At 44.7% G+C, this 23558-nt stretch overlaps 2 long non-coding RNA genes and 1 pseudogene across 2 annotated transcripts; 2 read left to right on the top strand and 1 right to left on the bottom strand.

Annotated features, from left to right (window-relative positions):
• The first annotated feature begins 4299 nt into the window (after positions 1–4299).
• Positions 4300–6695, top strand: LOC140600673 (uncharacterized). Its single transcript, XR_012003848.1, has 3 exons — positions 4300–4451; positions 4600–4857; positions 6638–6695. It is a non-coding gene; the product is annotated as an uncharacterized lncRNA (long non-coding RNA).
• A 5887-nt stretch (positions 6696–12582) lies between these two features.
• On the top strand, positions 12583–20479 carry LOC140601287 (uncharacterized). Its single transcript, XR_012004323.1, has 3 exons — positions 12583–12916; positions 13700–13888; positions 20264–20479. It is a non-coding gene; the product is annotated as an uncharacterized lncRNA (long non-coding RNA).
• On the bottom strand, positions 17756–18460 carry LOC140601860 (small ribosomal subunit protein eS12-like; annotated as a pseudogene).
• Positions 20480–23558: the final 3079 nt, after the last annotated feature.

Genomic DNA, 23558 nt, shown 5'->3' with positions numbered 1-23558 from the left:
GTTCTCCTTCAGTCTTTAAATTTTTAAAACTCAGGCATCCTCTGCCCCGCCGTCAAGAAAAGTTCACAGATACCTCCACCCTACATCCTACCACTCCCAGCTGGATCAAGGACCTCTATTCTGGGTTCTATGAGGCTCTGTGTGTTTCTACTTCTGTATGAATCCCATTGCCTTATGATTGTATTGCAGATTCTGAATTACCAGTAGATGGTGATTTTCTTAGGATGGAAGCCAGATCTCATTAATCTTTGGGTCTCCAAAGCACTAGCTTAAAACTTGGCTCCAAGAAGGGGATTAGTAAATACACGTGACTGAATGAATAAAGGGACGAATGAAAGGTGAAGAGCAGAGATGAGAGATATTGGGGAGGCTGAAACAGGATAACCTGTTGTTTTATTCAAGGCAAATTCATACTCAGAGACTGAGCTTGTCTTTGCCAGCAATGTGTTTAACACGGTGGGAATTTCACAAGTCAATAGCATACAAACCAGTGGTAGATTTATCACACTGTATTTCCAGGCAAAGGGAGCTGAAAAGAATAAAGTCCAAAAATTTTTTAAAGTAATTTTTAAAAAAGATTTCATTTATCTATTCATGATAGACAGAGAGAGAGAGAGAGAGAGAGAGAGAGAGGCAGAGACACACAGGCAGAGGGAGAAGCAAGCTCCCTGCAGGGAGCCCAATGTGGGACTCCATCCAGGGACTCCAGGATCACGCCCTGGGCTAAAGGCAGGTGCTAAACCGCGGACCCACCCAGACGTCCCAAAACAGCTTTACTCTTAAAAATAGCTTCATTTTTGTCATAAATAAAACCAATACTCAACACATGGCAAGTGATTGGGCAGGGCTGGTGGGAGGGTGGGCAGGGAGAGGGTGGCATCCAGGATCAGGATGCCTCCAGGTTTTCTGGTTTGGGAGGAGTGGACATCTGAACTGTTTTTACTCACAATTCTTCTGACACTCAGTGTGTGGGTTTTTTTCCTCACACCAGTCACTTCAATTCAGTTCTGATACTCTCCCCCTGGAGTTAGTATCAGATCATACAGGGCAAAGGCTAGTCCCATCCAATCGTTTCCACATCAGATGCCAATGGCAAGTCCAGGTTCTCAAGGGTACCTAACCAACTGGCTATAAATTGGGGGTTTCCACAACCCCCTGTTCAGGTTCAGTAATTTGCTCTATGGCTCATTGAACTCAGGGAAACACTCTACTTAGATTTACCAGTTTATTACAAAGGATAGAACCCAGCAACAGCTGCATGGAAGAGATGCAGAGGACAAAGCTTAGGGGATGTAGAGGGGGTGGTATGGAGCTTCTCCACCCTCTCTGGGTGCTCACCCTCCTAGCACCTCAATGCATTAATCAATCCAGAAACTCTGAACCCCATCCTGAAGCTTTCTAGGAAACCCCATCCACCAGTCAGTTGATTAGCATACAAACCATATTCATCACTTTAGAAATTCCAAGGGTTTTAGCTGCTGTATACCAGGGACACAGGACAAAAATTGAATATATGTTTATCACAGGAATTGTTACTAGTGTTAACCAAGGCAGGAGATAGGAGAAGAAGAGCAGATAACAGAAGGAAGATTGTCCAGTTACCTATTGTGTAACGACACAAAACCACAATGGTTATTTATTATTACCTTTTGCAGTAGCAGGGGTCAAGTGACCACCCTGAGTCCCACTCCCGGGTCAGGCTGCCAGGCCCCAGATACTGGGCGTGGCTTCTGTGGGACACGTTCTGTGTCCTACACGACTGTTGTCATCTCCGTGTAGTGTAGAATGCCCCTTACTGGCTTTTCTTACTGTCTGTGTGCCACCCACATATTCCAGGAATTCTTTCTCTCAATCTTTGCAAGGGGCCTCTTACATCCACTCAAGCCCCAGACGCTCAGGGCTTTGGCAGCCTTGTGAAACAACATTCCTCATGTGATCCATTCTCTATACTTAGAGGGGCCACATGTCAGAGCTCTTTCTTGCATATAACTGGAAGCCTGGCATGCATAGGTTTAGGCAAAAAAGGGAATTTATTGGCTCACATAACTAAAAATTCCAGGGGCTGGATCTAACTTTAGCCATGGCTGGATATAAATGCCAGGACCTTGGTTTCAGTCTGACGATTTAGTCTCACTCCTGGCTCTAGGCTCCATTCTCAGCAAGTTCTCCCTGTGTGGTGGCAAAACGTGTTTACAACAGCTCCAGTCCATTCCTTTCCAGCCAGGTCAAGCCAGAAGGAGCAAGCCTTTTATCTAGAATGGCAGGCAACAGCTCTGAGAGTCACTCTGAGGAGGCCAGTATGGTTGTCTGCTGGCTTCTGAACCCATCTTTGAAGTCAGGGGCCAGTAACAGGGTCTTCTGTTGGATAAGGAGGGATGGGTCCTTGGGGGGCGGTGAGGGTGGGGCAGAGGGGGGAGGGTAGAGGAAGTAACAAATGTTTACTATGAGTGGGGGAACAACACTGAAATCCCACCAGGGTGGAGCTCAGACAGCACTGGCAAAGTGCCTGGCACTTTGCAGCTCTCAGGAAATACCTGCACATTGCATGAAAATAGGGTACCACAAAGCCACCACCTGGGACTCAGGCCTTAAGGTCAGTGTGGGCCCAAAGGGTGGAGATGCCTGCTGGCTGAGTCAAGATATTCTAGAGGCCTGCAAGGCACAGACTCTTTTTGTTTTCGATATTTAATTGCTAATCTCCCTAGAGAAATACAGGCAAAAAGGCAACCCTGCCCCCAACCCCTGCATCTGCCAGAAATGTTGCAGAGAATCAAGTCTTTTAAGATTGTTATAGCAGTAGTCCTTATTCTTTAGTTTCCAATTTTTTTTTTCCTAGATGGAACCTAGTAGCCCAATTTATTATTTTGTTCATTCATCTGATAAGCATTTACTGATCACCTACTCTGGGTCAGACACTGGAGTTACAAGGGTGAATAAGGCCCAATCTTAGCTCTTGAGGCATTCCTAGGCCAGAGTAGGGGAGACTGAACAAATGACTGTTCTAAATTTGATGACTATGAACAAAAAAGATATAGAGGAAGAACTCTGAAAGGAAGGAGCAGCCCTTTCCGCCTGGGGTCCTTTCACCTGTGCAGTTCCTCAGAACAGTGGGGTGAAATCACCTCACTTCATGCCTGGTGCACCGCCCATTATCGCAAACCGGAGGGTAAGGTTGGCAGGAATTTTTTAGAAGGGAATCTGGCAACAACTAGCAAAATATTTCCAGCATTTTCTTTTCTGGGAATGTACCTTTCCATGCACATGTGAGAAATTACATATGTATGAGGTTTTTCACTGCCGCGCGGTTGGTAACAACGAAGACTGGAAATAACCTTGAGGTTCAACATCGATAAAAAAGACAGTGCAACCCCACAAAGGTATACTATGCAACTAGAAAATCAACTCAGTAGGTGCTGATCTGGAACAATCTCCGAGACATACTGAGAAGTGAAAAAGCAAGTGACTGAACTGTGTTCTAATACGCTGACATTTTTACAAAAAAAAAAGGAAAATGATCTATTTTGCTTGTACATATATACACTAGCTCTAGGGACGCCTGGATAGCGCAGTGGTTGAGGGTCTGCTTTGGGCTCAGGTCATGATTCTAGAGGCCCAGGATCGAGTCCCACGTGGGGCTCCCTGCATGGAGCCTGCTTCTCCCTCTGCCTGTGTCTCTGCCTCTCTCTGTGTGTCTCTCATGAATAAATAAATAAATAAAACCTTAAAAAATAAACTAGCTCTAGCCGGAAACCAAAGACGCTTAGAGTTCCTTTGGGGAGAGAATGTGGGTGTCTGAGCGGTAACGAGAGGGAGACCTTGCTGCATCATTTATACCACCTTTTATTTTTTTTTACTGTATTATCTGCTGGAAAGAAAGCACCCCTCTCCCTATTCCTAGAAGAGGCCAGGAAGGGGAGGAGGCGGCAATCTGTATCTCTGGGAGGGTGGGCCTGGCTGGTTTCATCTTGGGGATCCCTTCATGGTCCCCCAGAAGGGCCACCTTCAGGCATCTCTCTTCACATCGACTTGGCAGGAACTCTGAGCGTCAGCAAGAGCTGCTCCACCTAATATCAGCTTTCATTTCCTTTTCTACGCCCGACAGAAGACGTGGTGCTTTCACAAACCTCGGGGTTCGGGGTGGAAGGTCCCGGGCTCCGACCTGGGGCGGGCGGCCGGGCAGGCTGCGGCTCCTGGCGGCTCTGCGAACCCTCCAGCACCGCAGGCTTCAGCGCTGGGCGGCGGCAGCTGTTGCAGCGAAGCCTGCTCCTGGCGCTTCCTGCTCCGCTGAGGGAAGTCCCCTCTAGAGCCACGTGCTTAAAACTGAAACCAAAGTGTAACGGCCAACCGCCCCCACAAAGTACCTCCCCAATGCTCCCTGAGGTCCTCCTCCATCTCCCCCGGAGGACATCGGAGGCCCCAGCTGGCTCCAGGCGCCCAACTCCAACACTTAGGTAGTTTCTCAATCTAAATTGGTTTTCCCTCCTGGGAGGGGTTTTTGCCCTCTGCCTCTCCCTCTCCACCATGCCTTTTCTTTTATGATTCACATTTTCAATTCAGCCAAGAATTGCAGAACCTTTTTTTTTTCTTTTTTTTTTGCAGAACATTTAAAAAAAATGTTTCTTTATTTGTTCATGAGAGACACACAGAGAGAGGCAGAGACACACAGAGGGAGAAGCAGGCTCCCTGCTGGGAAGCCTGATGCAGGCAGGACTCGATTCTGGGACCCCAGGATCACCACCCAGGATCACCATCCCAGGACCCCAGGATCACCACCTGAGCCAAAGGCAGACACTCAACCACTGAGCCACCCAGGCATCCCTGCAGAACATGTTTTTAAAGGTGAAAAGAAGCCATAAGGTGATCTCCTCTTTCTTTCTCTTTCAAATCAAAGAGGTGCAGACTCCCCTGTCTTCCTTAGAAATCTTTAATGGAGGACAGGGGTTTGCTTCAGGGGCCAGGCAGGTGCAGTCAGACTGGCCACCCAGGAGTAAGGTAGTGGTGGGGGGCAGGGCCACTGCAAGAGATGCAGGACCACCCAGCCCCTTATACAGGAGGCAGCTGCTGTTGTGCTCCAGTCCATAGTGCTACATGGGATTTGAGGGGAAGGAGGTTTGAGGTGGGGAGGCACATGAGATTTTGATGTGAAATTCCATGTATCGGGATGCCTGGGTGGCTCAGTGGTTGGGTGTCTGCCTTTGGCTCAGGGCATGATCCCGGACTCTCAGGATCAGGTCCTGCATTGGGCTCTCTGCATGGAGCCTGCTTCTCCCTCTGCCTTTGTCTCTGCCTCTCTGTGTGTGTGTGTCTTTCATGAATAAATAAATAAAATCTTAAAAAAAAAAAAAAAAAGAAATTCCATGCATCTTTAAAACATGGTGAGTGTCCCAATCCAGGGTAGGCCTTTTATGCACATACTCTTTTTTAGGAAAAAGGCTGCACCTCTGCTGGTTTTCTCCTATGCCCTTCGGTTCAGTATGTTGGGACTGTCTCAGGTTGGTTGCATACTTAAAAAAAATTTTTTTTTTTAATTTATTCATGAAAGAGAGAGAGGCATAGACATAGACAGAGGGAGAAACAGGCTCCTCGCAGGAAGCCCGATGTGGGATCTGGACCAGGACCATATGCTGAACCAAAGGCAGCCATTCAACTGCTGAGCCACCCAGGGGTTCCTGGTTGCATGACACTTGACCTTTGTCTTGGTCTGTTTGGGCTGCTATAACAAAATACCACAGACTGGGTAGTTTATAAGCAACAGAAGTTTCTCTCCCACCATGCTGGAGCCTGGGAAGCCCACATTCATGGAGCAGGCTGATTCATTGCCTGGGTAGGGCCTGCTTCTTGGTTCATAGTGGTCTTCTCTTTGTGTCTTCACGTGGAGGAAGACACCAGAGGGCTCTGTAGTGTCTTTTATAAGGCACTGGTCCCCTTCATCAGGACTCCTCCCTTATGACCTAATCACCCTCAAAGCCCACCTCCTAATACCATCACCTTGAGGGAATGGGATTTCAACCTATGAATTTTGAGGGACACAAAGTTCAGACCATAGCAGTCTTGTAGCAGAAAACTCCCTCATCCCCCATGGAACCAAAGGCTGTTAGATCAATATGGTCTTTTCAAGGAGAGGTCAGTTCTTGATTTGAATGTTTTAATATTTGGTTTGGTTGTTTTACTATTTAATCTGTGCTTCTTCTATCTAGCATTTCAAAATCATTTACAATTGCTTATGCCTTTTAGATTACTTAGAGATTTTCCCCTCTACTGTTTTTCTTTTCTTAATTTATTTTATTTTTTACAGATCTTATTTATTTATTCATGAGACAGAGAGAGAGAGAGAGAGAGAGGCAGAGACACAGGCAGAGGGGGAAGCAGGCTCCATACAAGGACCCCGATGTGGGACTCAATTCTGGATTCCAGGACCACACCCTGAACCAAAGGCAGACGCTTAACTGCTGAGCCACCCAGGCATCCCTACTGTTTTTCATTAATAGCTGTATTAAGTCAAATTCACACACTGTACAATTCACTTATTTAGCTAGTACAATTCATGGCTTTTAGTATATTCAGAGTTGTGCAATCATCACCACAATCAATTTTAGAACATTAACTTTTTTTTTTTTTTTTTTTTTTTTTTTTTTAGTAATCTCCTGAGCTCAAGTGTTGCAAGTTCTACCAACTGAACCAGCCAGGCACTCCCAATTTAGTTTAATTTAAAATTTAAATAAATAAATAAATAAATAATAAATAAATAAATAAATAAATAAATAAATAAATAAATAAATAAAATTTTAAAAAAGATTTTACTGTGTATTCATGATAGATCAGAGAGAGAGGCAGAGACACAGGCAGAGGGAGAAGCAGGCTCCATGCAGGGAACCCGATGCGGGACTTGATCCAAGGTCTCCAGGATCATGCTCTGGGCTGAAGGCGGCGCTAAACCGCTGAACCACCCAGGCTGCCCTTTAATTTATTTTTTAATATTTTATTTGTAAGTAATGTCTACACACAATGTGGGGCTCAAACTCACAACTCCAAGACAAGCATCTTGTGTCACATTGACCAACCCAGCCAAGTGGAGGCTGGGAAGTCCCAATTTTAGAACATTTCATCCCTCCAAAAAGAAATCCACCTAGTAGTGATTCAAAATGTACTCCCCAGGAGAAATGTTCCCAAGCCTCAGGCAGCCTCAAATCTACTTTGTCTCTATGGATTTGTGTATAATGGACATTTCATATAAATGAAATCATGCAGTATATGGACTTTGTGTCTATTTTTTCATTTAGCATGTTTTCGAGGCTCATCTATGTTGTAACATGTATCAGTACTATAAATTTCCATTTATTTATTTAAAAGATTTTATTTATTTATGCATGAGAGACATAGAGAGAGAGAGAGGCAGAGACACAGACAGAGGGAGAAGCAGGCTCCATGCAGGGAGCCCAACATGGGACTCGATCCTGGGTCTCCAGGACCCCACCGTGGGCCAAAGGTGGCACTAAACCACTGAACCAACCGGGGCTGCCCTTCCCTTTATTTTTTAAAATAAATTTCCCTTTTAAGCACTGCTCTCGGTGCATCTCACAAATTTCGATTAATTGCATTTTCATTTACTTAAAAATATTTTACAATTTTAAGGATTATTTTGAGACTTCTTTGACCCATATGTTATTTGTGAAGTGTGCTGTTTAATATATTCTTTTTTTTTTTTTTAAAGATTTTATTTATTTGAGAGAGAGAGAGAGCACGAGCAGGAGGAGGGGCAGAGGGAGAGGGAGCCCCAGACTCCCTGCTGAGCAGGGAGCCTGACCTGGGGCTCCATCCCAGGACTCAGAGATCATGACCTGAGCCAGAGGTGGATGCTTAACCACCTGAGTCACCCAGGCACCCTTGTTTAATATATTCTTTCTTATATTAATATATCCATTTAACGGTTATAACATATACTAATATATCCAAATATTTGGAGATTTTCCAGTTAATTTTCTGCTATTGATTTCTAGTTTAATTTCATTTGGTCTGAGAGCAGATTTGGCATGATTTTCTATTCTTTTAAATCAGTTGAAGTGTGCTTTACAGCCCAGATATGGCCTACCTTGGTGAATGCTACACGTGAGTTTGAGAAGAATGTGTAGTCTGCTGTTGTTGGATGAAGGAGTCTATAAATGTCAATGAGATCCAGCTGATGGATGGTGCTATTTGGTTCAGATACGCCCTTATGATTGCCTGCCTGATGGATCTGTCCCTCATGGAGAGAGAGAAGGAAGTCTACACTAGGGAATCTGTCTATGTGTAGTCCCATCAGTTTTTGTCTCCTGTATTTTGTCTTTTTAAAGATTTTCATTTATTTATTCATGACAGACACACACACACACAGAGAGAGAGAGAGAGAGAGAGAGAGAGAGGCAGAGACACAGAGGGAAAAGCAGGTTACCCATGGGGAGCCTGATGCTGGACTTGATCCCAGGACCCCAGGATCACTACCCTAGTTGAAAGCAGAGCTTAACTGCTGAGCCACCCAGGTGCCCCTGTCTCCTGTGTTTTAACACTGTTGTTATGCATACAGCTTAAGGGTTGTTATATCTTCTTGGAGAGTTGACCTCTTTATCTCTGATATTTTTCTGTTCTGAAGTCTGCATTGTCTAAAAGTTGTCTAAAAGCCCCAACATTCTATTTTCCTTGTGAGGTGGAAATGCCTTGCCCAAGAGGATAAAGGTCATCAGTGACAAAACCCATATTTCCTGCTACCTGTAGGGCAGTGGCTCTCAGAATTGAACAGGTTCTGAACATCAGTTTCTACCTGCCACTCGCACCCCCCCCCCCCACCACCCCGACTTGTTAAGCCACCGGATCCTGGGCCTCCATCCAGGGTTTCTGATTCAGAAAGTTCCAAGGGGAGCCTGAGAATTGGCATTTCTGACAAGCTCCCAGGTGCTGCTGATGCTGCTAGTCTGGGAGCCCCACTTTGAGAACTGGTTTATAGGGCCTGTTGGGGCCCTACGAAAAAGTGATTCCAGCTTTTTTTGAATAGTGTTAGTGTGGTAGGTTTTTCTCCATCCTTTTACTTTTCTTTCTTTCTTTCTTTCTTTCTTTCTTTCTTTCTTTCTTTCTTTCTTTCTTTCTTCTTTCTTTCTTCTTTCTTTTCTTTCTTCTTTCTTTTATTTTTTGAATATCTAATCAGCTTTATTAAATAATTCATGAGATGGACAGTATCCCATCTAGCAAGTAGAAGGAAGTTCCTCCATTTTTTTACTTTTAATCTATTCATGTCTTCATATATATATTTATTTTATTTTATTTTTATTTATTCATGAGAGATACACAGAGAGAGAGAGAGGCAGAGACACAGGCAGAAGGAGAAGCAGGCTTCATGCAGGGAGCCTGATGTGGGACTTGACCCTGGGACCCCAGGACCACACTGTGGGTCAAAGACAGGGGCTAAACCGCTGAGCCATTCAGGCATCCCAGTGTCTTCATATTTAAAGTGGATTTCATGTACACAACATATAACTGATTATTTATTTATTTATTATTATTTAAATTCAATTTGCCAACATATAGTATAATACTAACTGGGTTCTTTATTTTTTTATTTTTATTTTTTTTCTGGGTCTCTTTTTTTTTTTTAATTTTTGTTTATTTATGATAGTCACACATTGAGAGAGAGAGAGAGAGAGGCGGAGACATAGGCAGAGGGAGAAGCAGGCTCCATGCACCGGGAGCCCGATGTGGGATTCGATCCCGGGTCTCCAGGATCGCGCCCTGGGCCAAAGGCAGGCGCTAAACCGCTGCGCCACCCAGGGATCCCTTTCTGGGTCTCTTTAAATCCACTGTGACACTTTCTATTTTTTAGTTGGTGTATTTAGGCCACTCACATTTACATTGATCATTGCTTTAGTTACATTAGTAGCTATCATGTTTGTAACACTTTCAATCATGACAGTGTTCTTTATTTCTTTTTATTTTATGGTGATAAAATATACATAGCATAAAATTTACCATTTTCATTTTAGAAATGATTTTATTTATTTATTTATTTATTTATTTATTTATTTATTTTAGAGTTGGAGGTGGGGAGGAGCAGAGGGAGAGGGACAAGCTTGCTGAGCACAGAGCTTGGATGCCGATGAGATGTGGGTCTAGATCCCAGGACCCTGAGATCATGACCTGAGCTGAAATCAAGAGTTGGACGCTTAACCAACTGAGCCACTGAGGGGCCACCCCTATTTTAACCAGTTTTATGTGTATAGTTCAGTGGCATTAAGTAAACTCGCAGTGTCGTACAACCATCATCATTATCTGTTTCCAGAACTTTTCACAATCCCATGCAGAAAATCTGTACCCATTAAATGATAATTCCCCAAGCCCCCTTGCCCTCACATCAGGGAAGCTCTGTTCTGTTTTGTCTCTATGAATTTGTCTGTTCTAGGTACCTTATAGATATGGAATCATGATACTTGTCCTTTTGTGTCTGGTTTGTTTCACTTATATTTTTAAGCTTCATCTATATTGTAGCATGCATCAGAATTTAATTCCTTTTTAATACTGACTAATAACTTATTACAATGATATAACACATTTTGTTTATTCATTCATTTGTTGCTGGACATTTATTGTGTGGAAGAGGTTGTTTCCACCTTTGCAATTCTGCATGAATGATGCTGCTATGAATGCTCATATACAGGTATCTAAGCCCTGCTTTTCTTTCTTTCTTATCTTCTCTGCTTTTTCTGCCTTTACTGGTTTTGAGTATTTAAAAAATTTCCTTTTTCTCCTCTTAGCATATCAGTTATATTTCTCGAAAAAACTCTTTTTAGTGGTTACCCTAGAATTTGTAAGAGTTTGTTACAATGCATCGAAGCCTACTTTTATTCTTTTACTTTTTGATTCCTTTTAAATATTTTATTTATTTATTCATGAGAGAGAGAGATTGAGGCAGACACGTAGGCAGAGTGAGAAGCAGGCTCCATGCAGGGAGTCTGATGTGAGAGTTGATCCTGGGGCTCCAGCACCACATCCTGAGCCAAAGGCAGATGCTCAACCGCTGAGCCACCAACGCGTCCCTGAAGCCTACTTTTAAATCACTCTATGCCAGTTCAGAAGTATCACAAATAGCACCACATACATGGCTGTGATGATAACTTTGAACAATTATCTTAGATCAATTAAGAATCAGAAAAGAACCCTTTATTTTACCTTTACTTATTCCTTCTCTAATACTCTTCTTTTTATAGATCTGATTTTCTGATCTATATCCTTTTCCTTCTCTCTGAATAACTTATTTTAACATATCTTGTTAAGATGGAAGGGCAGACCTATAAACGAGAAATTCTCTCAGAAGGACAAAACCATTGGCGAGGGAGACCACAGCAAGGATCAGCAAACACAGATATTGCACTCCAAATATTGTGATCCTTAAATAAGAAAATATCTGAGCCCCATGGTATTGTCTCCTCTTGGCAAGCAGTGTGGGGAGGGGTCACAGGCCCTGTATAGCCATTTGTTTTTTCACCTTTGCACAGATAATTTTATTATCTCCTGTGGGTGTCAACAGTGCTCACAGATTGTAATTTGAAACATTCAGGAAGCACATACCTGAATATTGTCACATTTCTTTACATCATGAATCAGTAACTATGAGACAGTTATGTCTGCTAAATACAGTGAACAAAATGGTATAAACGTTTACCATTCCCTTGTAAACAAGGCTTTTGTGCACAACAGTAACAAATGGAATTAATGCATATCACAATATCAATAAAGACCTCTTTAAATGAACTATTCTGTTTTTAAATAAACTCTGATTTTTTTTTTAGTACACATTTACAGACCTGATCAGTAAAAAGAAGTAAGATATCCATTTTCCTTTAAGAAGAAAATATTGCGAGATGGACCACTATGGAAGAACTCACTTAGGAAAGGGGGGCAGAAGCAAGCAAAGGACAATAGAGAGTTAAAAGTGCTTTCATACTACAACCTATATCTGTTAGAATACACCAACACAAGGACAAGATTGTCTGGGAAGGAGCTCATATTTACTTGAATTCCAGCAAGTTGCAATCAATCTTGTAGTACACATAGGGGTAGTATTCTTCAAAAGGCCTTCAGACCTACCTGCTGTGGTGAGGCCTCCTAGTTGTGGTCAGCAGTAAAGGCAACATGAATGACTATGTGCCTGTGACACAATGTGCCTGTGTTTGGGACACGTGCAAGACTTTCCCCACTCAAATCAGGCTTGTGTTGAGAGGTGCCCAATACAAGTGTGTGAGTGTGAGTGGAAAGGCAGCTGGGAAGGAGAACAGACCCACGGGAGATCCAGCTGAAGCCCCGAAGGCTTTACTGACACTCTCCTTTGGGGGTCTTTTGAATACCTTCTCTATGAAAGCTGTATCTCCTTTTATTTATCCCAAACTCTCAAGCTTAAAGTTCCTTGGTAAACACAGAAATGGAATGATGAATGAGAATTGTTAGCCTAGAAGCCCTGCTGGTAGGGCAGCGCCCAGGGAGTAGGATCCATGCAAGGAGCCCAATGTGGGACTTGATCCCGGAACCTCAGGATCCCGCCCCGGGCTGAAGGTGATGCTAAACCGCTGAGTCACCCGGGCTGCCCAGGAAGAAGCTTCTTGAAGACTGTGAACAATGGCAGTCAGGAACTCAGAAAGGATCTCCCATGCCACACCCTGCTGCCATCCCTGGGGTTTGTAGGAGTCAAGCTCAAGGCCAAATCTTGGCATTCCGGGCCCCAGTGGTTGAGTCAGAAGGGATCACCAGTGAGAACCTGAGATCTTGTTCCTCCGAGTGCCTCTCGCAGGACTCACTGTGATACCAGAAGAGGGGACGGAGAAGCTACTCAGCACTGCTCAAGGAGCACACGCCTGGTGTGGGAGACAGACTGGAGCCAGGGCATTGACCCCACACTGCGGTAAGTGCAGGACTGGTTTGGCCAGGTTTGGGGGAATACGGGAGAAAGGCACTAGCCACACTGAACACTGGCGGGATTCCCGTTGAGCCTGGTCTCCAAGGAAGAGTACACGTTCCTGCCAGGATGGAGGGAAGGCATTCCAACAGAGGAGTAACACCAGAGGGGTATGTGTGACTGGGGAGCAGAGGGGAGGTCAGTTGTGGCAGAAGAGAGAAATGTTTAGTTTTGTTTTTAAAAATATTTATTTTATTTAGGGACGCCTGGGTGGCTCAGAGGTTGAGCGTCTGCCTTTGGCTTGGGGCATGATCTTGGGTACCTGGATCGAGTCTCCCGCATTATGCTCCCTGCAGGGAGCCTGCTTCTCCCTCTGCCTATGTCTCTTCCTCTCTCTGTGTGTCTCTCATGAATAAATAAATAAAGCCTTAAAAAATATTTTGTTTATTTATTTGAGATAGAAAGATCATGAGTCAGGGCAGGGGCGAGTTGGGACGACAGAGGGAGAGGGAGAAGCAGGCTCCTCGCTGAGCAGGGAGCCCCATCCCAGGACCCTGGGATCACAGCCCTAGCCAAAGGCAGACACGTAGCTGACTGAGCCCCCCCGGCGCCCTAAGAGGGGATGTCTTGAATGTGTTGTTTCTGTTCGGATGTGGCCCTTAGGTACTCTGCTACTCTCTGGCTTTTTTCTGCTCAAGCTCAGGGGAGAGAAACAACAAAAATACAATGTGTCCTAGTTCTCCGTGTTGCAGAAATGGCCACCAGATGGCACTCTTTCTCCCTTCTAAGGTCCCGGGTCTTCGGCACCTCGGCCTCCAGCTTGGCCCTTTCGTACCTGAACCGGCTTATGGCCTCCTGCAGGCTGCATGGAAGAGGTCTGGAATCCCTCTAAAACATCCAGTGCTTTCCCGAGAGAAGACAGAGTCTAAACGGAATGAAATCCTGAGCCAGGAGGAAGAGGCAATTCTTCTAAGAGGGGTGAGCAGACAGCGTTGATCTGAAGCAAGGACAGGAAAGCAGTCCTGCAGAACTCCGGCCTGGCCTGGGCGGGGGCCAGGGCAGCAGCCTTTCCTTGAGAGCCTGGGCATCTCAGGTCACAATCCAGTGATGATGATTAGGGGCACCCCCCACCCCCATCACCCAGTGCGAAGGATTAGAGGCTCCTGGCTCGAGCTCCTGCTACTGGCAGGCTTGTCTGTTCCCTGTCAGTTCCTAGGTGTGCTATGCAGAGCCAGCACCCCATGCCCTTACAGGGTCATAAACCCACGTGCTTCAGGGGCTGGAGGTGCAGTGTAAACGGGCGAAGCTGCGGGTAGGGCCGACTACAGGGGCCGGTGGGCCCTGGCGAGGGCACAAGCTCCTCTCCACAAGCATTCCAATTCAGATTTTCTTTTCTTTCTTTCTTCTTTTTTTTTAAAGATTTTATTTATTTATTTATTCATGAGAGACACAGAGAGAGAGAGAGAGAGAGGCAGAGACACAGGCAGACGCAGCAGCAGGCCCCATGCAGGGAGCCCGACGCGGGACTCCAGGACCACGCCCTGGGCTGCAGGCGGCGCTAAACCGCTGACCACCCGGGCTGCCCCAATTCAGATTTTCTTAAAAGAGAGAGCTGGAAAAAAAAAGAGAGAGAGAGAGAGAGCTGGCTTAACGATGCACACCTGCCCGCTACTTAGATTTTTTTTTAATTTTTATTTATTTATGATAGTCACAGAAAGAGAGAGAGAGGCAGAGACACAGGCAGAGGGAGAAGCAGGCTCCATGCAGGGAGCCCGACGCGGGATTCGATCCCGGGTCTCCAGGATCGCGCCCCGGGCCAAAGGCAGGCGCTAAACCGCTGCGCCACCCAGGGATCCCCCCGCTACTTAGATTTAAAATGCGGGGCCCAGGAGAAAGCCCGAGCCGGCTGCCCGGACCCTGGGGACCCTTCGCAGCTCTCCCCTCCTCCCTTTCCCCCGCATCTCCCACCTGCTCCCCCGGCACTGCCGCTCTACCATCGAACGTGCCAAGCCCCTCTGGCACCTCTGTCCAGGGCAGATGCCCCTAGTCCGGAGGCCCCTTCTCCCCTTCCCCATTTCCTCCAAGAACCAGCTCCAGGAGCAGCCCTCCCTCCGCTGGGTGGTGGGTGCGTGAAAGGCCGACGCAGTCGGGACCCGCGCAGCGCTTCGCTCCAAGGGCCACTTCACTTGGATTCTGAGAGTGGCGCCCCCTGGTGTTGCAGGAGTTGCGCGCCGCCGCCGCCGCCGCCGCGAGTGGAGGGAGTTGCTGGTCCGCGTGGGTTCAGTTACTGGGGTCTCTCTATTCTGTGGACACCTCCACGGAGAGCCACCAGATGGCGCGCGTCTATGCTTCTGGGGACTCCGCAATCCCAAGAGGATGCCGACAGGGAAGCCGGCTTACGTTTCTGGCACCCTTGGATCACAAGCTTCTCTTTGTTCTAAATGGCCCCTGGATCTCTTGAGCCCCGCAGAGTCCTGCTTGAGGTGCATTTCTACCCCGGTTCTGCCCCACAGCTGATCCCGAACACTTTTAGCCTCATTTCCTTACCACATGGGTGATGTTAGCTCAAGAAATTGCTGGCTGAGTCATCAGATCCTCTCAAGATGCTTAAGCCATAAAATATCAGCCCTGTGCGTCCACCTTGCCTGGACCTGCCCTGGATCAGCTCATGCCCTCCTGGCTTGGGGAGGCCATAAACGAGGCCTGGGGTCTGGGTGGGCCAGAATCCAGGAGAAGTTCTTGAAAGAGCCCCCTCAGCACCCTGAGCCTGTGGTCAGAAGAAGGCGAAGCAGCCGTGCAGGGCTCTTACGGCCCCCTGCACCTCCAGGAAGAGCTGGGCATTAGTGATGGGAACAGTGTTGGCCCAAAGGCTATTCGTCTGCCTTGTTTCTATCATTATTGGGGCCTCTAGAATTTTTTTGGAAAGATTTTATTTATTTGTTCATGAGAGACACACAGGGAGAGGCAGAGACACAGGCAGAGGGAGATGCAGGCTCCTTCCGAGGAGCCTGATGTGGGACTCGATCCTGGCACTCTGGGATCATGCCCTGAGCTGAAGGCAGACCTCAACCACTGAGCCACCCAGGCATCCCTAGAATTTTTTTAAGGGACCAGCACAGCAATCTAGTTGGAAGAGAGGGGCCTGTTGGGTGGGAATGACGGAGGCACCCACCGATCTGCTTCGCACCTTGTAAGGACACTGCTTTTGCTGTTAATAAAGTAGCAATATTTTCTAGAGATGTCTTTATTACATTTACATGAGGATATTATTGTAGGTGTTTATGAGGTTGATGAAGTCTATAGTGGAAATTACTCTGTTTCACAGTTTCACAGTTGTTAGTATGAACCAAATAGTTTTATATTCTATTAAGAAGTATTTCATATATTAGTTTACCATGAACTTTAAGAAATCAGATATAGCTGTTGAAATTCATAAAAACTGACTTTTGGGCTCATAGCAAGATAAATATATATGCTTTTTTCCTTTTGTCAATTAATGAGCTGAATTATGACAATAGATTTCCTGAAACTGAAATATCCTGGCATTGTTGTAATAAACTTTATTTTTTTTAAAAAAATATATTTTTTAAGTCTTTATTTATTTATTCATAGAGATGCAGAGAGAGAGAGAGAGGCAGAGACACAGGCAGAGGGAGAAGCAGGCTCCATGCAGGGAGCCCGATGTGGGACTCGATCCCAGGACTCCAGGATCATGCCCTGGGCCGCAGGCGGCGCTAAACTGCTGCGCCACCGGGGCTGCCCCCATTGTTGTAATAAACTTTAATTAGCAGCATTATAGTAGTACTATTTTAATGTGCTTCCTGATTAAATTTGTTAGTACGTGTTTTATTTAGAATTTTGCAACAATATTCGTAGTAGATTTTGTTTTCAGGATCTTTTTGGCTTTGCAAAATGTATTGGTAGACATATGTCCTTTTCTAGCTACTGAAACAAATTTTGAGGTGTTGAAGTTATTGCTTTCTTGCAGCTTTGAGAGAAATCATCTGCGAAACCATCTGGGCCTGGCACTCCACTAAGTTATGATGTGCGAAGTGTGTGTGCGTGTGTGTGCGCACAGCTCATGATGTTATCCGGTGGATAAAAGCTTGTGGATGTTTTTAAAATAGTGATTGCCAATATTAAACAACACTCTTTGTTTACTGTTTTATGACATGAATTTTACTTTGTTTTATATTAACACCCTAAGTTTATCTTTCTGAAAACTGATGTACCTTTCTTGAAAAAATGTGATGGAAAATGGTTTTGACACTGTCTGAGAGTCCTTCACAAGGATTTCTTTTTTTTTTTTTTTTTTAAAGATGTTATTGGGGCAGCCTGGGTGGCTCAGAAGTTTAGCGCCGCCTTTGGTCCAGGGCCTGATCCTGGAGATCCGGGATGGAGTCCCACGTCAGGCTCCCTGCGTGGAGCTTGCTTCTCCTTCTGCCTGTGTCTCTCATGAATAAATAAATAAAATATTTAAAAAATAAAAAAGATGTTATTTGAGAGAGAGAACAAGAGAATGTGAGCAGGGGGAGGAGCAGAGGAGGAGGGAAAGAAGAGGGGGGAATCTCAAGCGGAGTCCATGCAGGGCAGGGCTCCATCTCATGATCCTGAGATCATAACCTGAGCTGAAACCAAGAGTTTGGCACTTAACCAACTGAGCCACCCAGGTGCCTCCTTCACAAGGATTTTTAAAACATTTATATTTATACTAAAAGCCCCACAATTCTCTAATCTTATTTCTGTCATCTTGAATTATGCTCTTTTAAAATAATGATTTCTTGTTTAGTCTTTCGATTTCTTAAATGAGTTATTTTCTTTATTTGTTTTTTTTTTTGTATTATATAGAATTTTTTTTGAAGACCAAAAACCAAGTTTTTTATTTGTTCATTTCTTGCATTTGAAGTATTCCTCGATAACATCCTTCGCCTGAGATTCTTTGCCATAGTCCTTAACTGCCACACAACTGCAACCAACCACTTTATGGGGTTTTTCCTCTCTGTCAATTTTACAGAGGCCTACCCATTCCCCTAGTTTCTTATTGTTTCTTATTGTCATCAACCTTAATTAGGTTGATTTGGTGTTGAGCACAAAGGGCTTCCACCAACTTGACATACATAGAGGCTCATCACAGTTGGATGCAAGCACACAAAGATGGGCTTGGCGCTTGTCTAAGGCTTTGGCAGCTTCGCGAATTCCACGTGCTAGGTAGGCCATCGTGGAGGAGGGCGGGCCTCAGCACCTCTTGTGAAGCAGTAGTAAGGGCCATTACACCTCCAGCAGCAATGCCTTCCTCGGCCAGGAGTGTAGCCGGGGCTTGACTGCACAGGAGCTTCCACCTCCGCGCGACAGAGAAAGAGCTGTGTTATATAGAATTGAGCTCCGTTGTATGTAACAGAAACTCCCAAAAATTCAGTGACTTGAATATCATAGAAGTTTCTTCCTCTCCCTCATAAAGAGTCAACCTCACCAAGTAGGCCACCCAAGCCTGATACGGCGGCTCTGAGGTCGATGCTCAGAGCTGAGGCTCCTCCCAGCTCTCTGTTCCATTATCTCTCGTATAGTTTCTTTTTAAAATTTTATTTATTTATTCATGACAGGCATAGAGAGAGGCGTCCCGGGCATCCCGCCATATAGTTTCTTTAGGGTCATTTTCTGGCCCTAGGTCAGGGTGGGAACCGGACTTCTGCATTCTCTGTTCCTTGCTGGAGACAATGCCTGCTGGAATCTGGTGCCTGCCAGGATGAAAGGACAAATCAACCTCAAGCACTGCACTGGTTAATTTTATATATCACCTTGGGGATCCCTGGGTGGCGTAGCGGTTTGGCGCCTGCCTTTGGCCCAGGGCGCGATCCTGGAGACCTGGGATCGAATCCCACGTCGGGCTCCCGGTGCATGGAGCCTGCTTCTCCCTCTGCCTGTGTCTCTGCCTCTCTCTCTCTCTCTCGTGTGACTATCATAAATTAAAAAAAAAAAATAACATTTACAATCAGGGGACACCTGTGTAGCTCAGCCGTTGAGTGTCTGCCTTTGTTTTAGTGCGTGATCCTGTGGTGCCTGGACTGAGTCCCACATCGGGCTCCCTGCACGGAGCCTGCTTCTCCCTCTGCCTGTGTCTCTGCCTCTCTCTCTCTGTCATGAGTAAATAAGTCAATAAATCTTAAAAAAAAATTACCATCAGCTGACCTGAAGTAAAAGGGATTACCCTCCATAATATGGGTGGGCCTCATCCAATCAGTTGAAGGCCTTCAGAGCAAAAATCGAGGTTTCCTGTGTAGGAAGGAATTCTGTCTTAAGATTGTAACGTGGAAAAAAAAAAAAAAAAAAAAAGATTGTAACGTGGATGAATTGCTTGTTTCCAGCCTGCTAACCTGCTGTATAGATTTTGGTCTTGCTAGCTCCCACAATTGTGTGAGCCAATTCCTTAAAAATCTTTTTCTCTCTCTGTATGTACACACACGTATATATGTAGGTGGAGTGTGTGTGTGTGTGTGTCTTTAATCTCAGAGCCCTTGCTCCAGCCTTAGTTTTTTGGTAAGAACGTTGGGAATAAGGGCCATGATGACAGAAGTTAGGTATTCTCCACCTGTTCAAGTCTATCTACACCAAGTTAAGACTCATGTAGAAAAAAAAAAAAAAAAAGACTCATGTAGTCCCCAGGGGCTAAGAAGTTAATATGGAGCCTTTATTTATTTTAAATATTTTATTTCAGAGAGAGAGAGAGCTTGAGGGTGAGCACAAGGGGGAGGGAGGAAGAGGGAGTGTGTGTGTGGGGGAGCTAGAGGGAGAAGCAGACTCCCTGCTGAGCAGAGAGCCTGATGTGAGGCTCGATCCCAGGACACTGAGATCATGACCTGAGCCAAAGGCAGTTGCTTATCCAACTGAGCCACCCAGGAGCCCAATATGGAATCTTTATACACCAGTTTAGCATGTGACTGTGGTGAACAATGATGAGTTTGGGTGCTTAATACCCATTTACCCTGTTCTTAATAATAGTACTTAATTTTCACTTACAAATCTACTCCTTGGATTTTGTAACTTTGTATGGTGACAGATGGTAACTAGGCTGATTGTGGTGATCATTTCACAGTGTATGAAAATATCAAATCATTATGTTGTACACTTGAAACTAATATGTCATATGTCAATTATACTTCAATTTAAAAAAATCTATGCCATCTCTACTCAATGTTCCTGTGATTCTAGTGAGGCTGACCGGGCCAATGTGATCGGGTCAGGGAGGTACACCTGACCTAATTCTGGCAGGTGAAGGTTAGGTCCAGGCTTTTTGTTTGAACTGGAAGGAGAGACATTCTCTCATTTTTGCTGTTTTCACACTTTGGGGGAATGTAGTCTTTGAGCTGCACAGCTGTATTGTCACCATGAGTGAAGAGGCCAGCCCAAGAAGGAAGAAAGAAAATTGCAGAATTGAAAGATGGAGAGAGAGAGAGAGAGAGAGAGACCAGGTGACATCATTTGGCTATCTCCATCAGCCACATCTGAAGCAAAACCTACCTACTTCCTGGATCTCTTGTTTACATGAATAAATAAATCCTTTTTTGCTTACGACTGGTTGGATAATTTTTTTTTTAAAGATTTTATTTATTCATGAGACACACGGGGGTGGGGGGGCAGAAACAGGCAGAGAGAGAAGCAGGCTCCATGCAGGGAGCCCGATGTGGGACTTGATCCTGGGTCTCCAGGATTACGCCCTGGGCCAAAGATGGCTCTAAACCGCTGAGCCATCCAGGCTGCCCCAAGTTTTTTTTTTTTTTTTTAACCAAAAAAACAAAGAATCCACATGATATGATTATGCACTCTACTGATTTTTTTTTTCTAAGAACAAGCCAGATCAAATAACCTGGCATCTGAGTAGCAGGAAACAAAATAAGGGACAGCTTGACATGAGATAACATTTGGACAAAAACAGTGATTCAAAAACAGGTTCTTTTCAGCTACAGATGCCTCAGATGAAGGTCTTTGGGCTGCACTGTTGTGCTGTTACTGTTGTAAGAGTGTCAGCTTTTTGGAGCAGAATTGCCTTCCTAGAGAATAGGATTTTTCTACAATGTAGAACAATTCTTAGCTGTGGTGTGAGTGCTTGACAACTTTAGATAGCATTCATGGGGCTGATAGTTGTTGTTGTTTTTTTAATCTTCTAATTAATAGCCAAGTCTTTCTGATCTTGTTGACTTCTATGCAGTACATCGATTTAGCATTACAGTGATAGACATGAATGCCACAGAAATTCAGAGTAAATGCTGGAATAACACCAGGGCCAAGTCAACCCCATCTTATGAGCTCAGTCTTCTGAATTTCACTGGAGAGATAAAAATTAAGCTTGGTGCCCATTTAGTTTTAAACCAGAATACAGAAAAAAAAACAAAAAAACAAACAAACAAAAAAAAAATAAACCAGAATACAGTATCCCGTGATCCTATATTTTGTCATTAATCCAGGTAACCTGTTTATCTTACCTGTGTTAGAATGTCCAGGATAATCCATTTTGTTTATCCTGAGCAACTACCTATGTTGGGACCCAATACTTAGCAGATGCTTAATAAATTGTGATTGAATAAATGGAGAAAGCAATGGGTCGATGAATATTGATAGCTTCTCCACTTTGGCCCTAATTAGCATGTTGATTCTGGCCAACCCTGCTGCTTTTTCCCACCACGGGCTTCCACCCAGGCTCCCACCAGTGGTAGCTTCCAGGGTTTAGCCTGGTGCCAGTTCTCTGACACTGTGATGTCTTCCAAGTTGACCCTGCCCTTCCCTGAGCTCAGTGCCAGAGACACCAACTTTATCATGGCCAATGACATGGCCCATTTTATTGTCTCTGTACAAGATGTTGGCCATAAAGTTAATTTATGATACTTACTTGGGGACTATATAATCTCCAAAGCAGTACCGTGTCTCCCAATGTACTTTCTGGGAAGTGCCCTGGTTATTGGACGCTTTGGTCGTCCCCCCTGGAACTTGAGACACAGAAATGAAGTCACAGAGACATATAAAAGTTTCTGCTTGTCAGATTACAACTTCTGTAATTGCCCACATCATCTAAAGTCTTAATATTTCTCCCTCTGGAAAGTCTTTTGTAACTGTACTGATTTTCTATCCCCACAGCCCTTGGTGTGCTGGAGCTGACTGCCACCAACTCACAAAGATTCAATTGTTAAATTTTCAGAAGGGAGCAAATTGATTGTTAAACTCTTGACAGTTTAAGATTGGCAATATTTACATCATAGAAATCAGCAAATGCTACAGATCAGCTCTTACCTACCTGCACCCTGACTGTGAGAGCTGGTTGTTAAACACTGACCAACATTGCACCGTGGATAAACTGGCCTTTCCCTACTTCAGCCCTCTTTACTTCTTGCCTGGATGGTTACCATATCCCAAAAACCAGCATCTCTTGCACCCAGACTTCCCATTCCAGATGATCATTGTAGAATACTTTTGACTGCAAGTAAGAAAACCCAACTACAGATTCGTTAAGTATAAGAAAAATGTAATGTTTCACATAACAAAATATTTAAAGATAAGGCACTTTCAAGAAACCTCAGCATCTCAAGAGCTCATCAAGTACACAGATTATTGTAATTTTTCCACTTTGCCACTCTCAGTGTGTTGCATTTCCCTTCATGGCTTCAAAATAACTGTCATGGTTCAAGAAGAACATCTTCCTGCAATGGTCTGTAATGCTTTTACTTGTGTCCTATTTTTTTTTTTTAAGATTTTATTTATTTATTTGACAGAGCACAAGTAGGCAGAGTGGCAGGCAGAGAGAGAAGAGGGAGAAGCAGGCTTCCCACTGAGCAGGGAGCCTGACATGGGGCTTCATCCAGGACCCTAGGATCATGACCTGAGGTGAAGGCAGATGCTTAACTGACTGAGGCACCCAGGTGCCCCTCTTAAGTCCTCCTTAAGGAGCAATTCAGTCTTTCCAGAAGTCCCACAGCAGGCTTCCTCTTGGGTCTTCTTGACCAGAATAGCAACCCATATCTATTCTTTTATCAATCCATATCTATTGCTAAGCCAATCACTGCAAAGGTAATAATAAAATTGCCATGGTTGGTTCAGACTGTTAATTTCCAACTGTTTAGAACCAACATCTCCTTTAGCATCAAATATCTTGTAACACTTCTCTTTCTCGAAACGGAAATCAAAGATAATTAATCTACTCTCACACATACTTTATTTTTTATTTTTATTTTTTCACACATACTTTAAAAACAAATCGATACCAGCCCTCATAGGAATATAAAGGTGAGAGATGCCTGGGTGGTTCAGCGGTTGAGCATCTGCCTTTGGCTCAGGGTGTGATCCCGGGATCCGGGATAGAGTCCTATATCGGGCTTCTTGCAGGGAGCCTGATTCTTCCTCTGACTATGCCTCTGCCTCTCTTTCCTATGTCTCTCATGAATAAATAAATAAATAAAATCTTTTTTTTTTTTTAAGATTTTATTTATTCATTCATGAGAGACACAGAGAGAGAGAGAGGCAGAGACACAGGCAGAAGGAGAAGCAGGCTCCATGCAGGGAGCCTGACGTGGGACTGGATCCTGGGTCTCCAGGGTCACGCCCTGGGCCGAAGGCAGCGCTAAACCGCTGAGCCCCCTGGGCTGCCCTAAATAAATAAAATCTT

Source organism: Canis lupus, chromosome 12 (assembly GCF_048164855.1).
Source record: "Canis lupus baileyi chromosome 12, mCanLup2.hap1, whole genome shotgun sequence".
NCBI lineage: Eukaryota > Metazoa > Chordata > Mammalia > Carnivora > Canidae > Canis > Canis lupus.
This window is presented reverse-complemented; position numbering and strand designations above follow the sequence as displayed.